The 2,415-nt window shown below is 33.4% G+C and overlaps 1 non-coding gene across 1 annotated transcript; it reads right to left on the reverse strand.

Annotated features, from left to right (window-relative positions):
- Nucleotides 1-1,392: 1,392 nt before the first annotated feature.
- On the reverse strand, nt 1,393-1,499 carry LOC115851113 (U6 spliceosomal RNA). Its single transcript, XR_004038615.1, has one exon. It is a non-coding gene; the product is annotated as a U6 spliceosomal RNA (small nuclear RNA).
- Between the last annotated feature and the right edge of the window lie 916 nt (nt 1,500-2,415).

The raw sequence follows: 2,415 nt of genomic DNA on the forward strand, positions 1-2,415 counted from the left end.
GAGCCTTCTTACTATCTCTAGTTCATGATAGATAACCATTATTAACAGTTTCTTGTTTGTACTTCTAGAAATGTTAATATACATGAAGCATATATAGGTAGATATAAATATCTTATACATATTCAAATAAGTACAAATACACAGACACACATACATATATGTTTGTTTTGTGTATACTTTTATACATGTAAGATAATACTATGTTTACATCTTGGAAAAATTCATATTAACTTACATAAATCCACTTCATTCTTTTAATTGGCTGTATATTATTCTATTTTATCATGATATAGTTAATCCCCTCCTACTGGGTAGTTAGGTTGTTTTAATTTTTTTCCCATTATAAGTAATACTTCAATGAATGTTCTTTCATACAATTCTTCATGAAGAATGTTTCTAATTAAAGTAATATGGAATTTGGATACATATTTCTGAATTAATCTTAAGAAAGACTGCTATAATTTATACTTCTATCAAGAAGAGAATGTTTCTCCATACTCACTAATTTTGTGTTATTCAGTTTATATTAGGGTGATATCATGTGTTTTAATTAGCATTAATGTACATACGAGTGAACAGGAGTATTTTGGATATAATTAAGGATTTGTACTGCTGAAGCACATTGGTTCTTTGTCTTCATTTATCTTAGATACTATTATATCTCAGTTTTTCTCTGCTTTAAAGCTCTCCCAAAGTTTGTTTTTTCATCTTTTGTTCTCTAATTCTCTATTCATTTTCAAAACTCTAGTTTCCATACCCTATTTGAAATATAAAATGTTTTATATAAGGTTAGTTTTCCAGTTTTGCCATTATATTTGTTCCATTAGAAAGAATCTGAGACTGATACAGACTTAATTTTTTTTCATTTTTTTAAATCCTTGGAATTTAATGAAATTTGAACAGTAATATTTCCTCTGGGTTTTGATTTACAGTACCTACTTACCTAGAATTAATAATACTACCTGATCCACAATTACAGAAAAAACTTTCAAAGTTAAGAAACAGTCTAAATTTGAGGTATGAAAAGAATATTCAGGGCTTCCCTGCTGGCGCAGTGGTTAAGAATCCGCCTGCCAATGCAGGGGACACGGGTTCAAGCCCTGGTCCAGGAAGATCCCACATGCCACAGAGCAACTAAGCCCATATGCCACAGCTACTGAGCCTGCGCTCTAGAGCCCGTGAGCCACAACTACTGAAGCCCGTGCACCTAGAGTCTGTGCTCCGCAACAAGAGAAGCCACCACAACTAGAAGCTTGCACACTGCAACAAAGAGTAGCCCCCGCTCGCCACAACTAGAGAAAGCCTCGCACAGCAACAGACCCAACAGAGCCAAAAATAAATAAATACATACATAAGTTAAAAAAGAAAGAAAGAAAGAAAGAATATTCATTTAAAAATATGGAATCCTTCCCAAATTTGGGTGTCATCTTTGCACAGGGGCCATGCTAATCTTCTCTGTATATGTCCAAGTTTAGCATATGTGCTGCTGAAGTGAGCACTAAACTTAAGTTTTCTAATTATAGATTTGCCTATACTGGTATAATTTGTGTGTGTATGTGTGCTCCAGTATTTAATTTAACTTGTTTCACTGCTACCTAAGTGCTTTACTAAGTGTTCTGGAGCTGCACTTGATGAAAAACACTAAAATAATCTGCATTATAAGTTTTGTGTATGCTGAGTCTTCAGAATATTTCATCTATCTTCATCCAATCCTAAAATAATAAAAACTGGAGATAACTTTTAATTATTTTAGTAATTTCTTTTTTTATTGAAGTATAGTTGACTTACAATAGTTAAATATTAGTTTCAGGTGTACAACATAGTGATTTAATATTTTTATAGATTATACTCCATATAAAGTTATTATAAAATATTGGTGATATTCCCTGTGCTATACATTACATCCTTGTATCCTATTTATTTTATACTAATTTCTTAATAGTCAGTCCTACATGTGTCTTAAAACATGAGCTCACTTGCCATTAGAAAACTCTTTTTTTAAAGTTTAGCATCCTGTTTTTACCACCCTATTTTTAAAATGTATTTAAAATTTTTGCATCTTAAAGCATTTATGCTCATATATTAGCTTCTTTGAAACTATAGTTGAAAGGAGATATTTATGTTTGTTACATTTTGCGTAAGTCTCCCCCCCCCCCTTCTCTTTCCTAAAGGAAGGCAGGTACACAAGTCAAGAGGAGAAAGGCAACTGACCCCTTGACCAAGTTGTTCTGTTTGGTGAGGTTGTACCACATTGCCCTTGTGAGGTTTACAGTAAAAGCGGAGCAGAGGTCTGGAGTAAAGGACTAACAGCGTTAGGATCAAAGTCCTAATTGTCTGTTTTCTTGAAGTTAGGGTTATTGGCAGCTGCCATTATACCATCCATGCTGCTGTCACCCAGCACAGCCAACCAGCATG

The sequence above is a fragment of the Globicephala melas genome, chromosome 7 (assembly GCF_963455315.2).
Source record: "Globicephala melas chromosome 7, mGloMel1.2, whole genome shotgun sequence".
NCBI lineage: Eukaryota > Metazoa > Chordata > Mammalia > Artiodactyla > Delphinidae > Globicephala > Globicephala melas.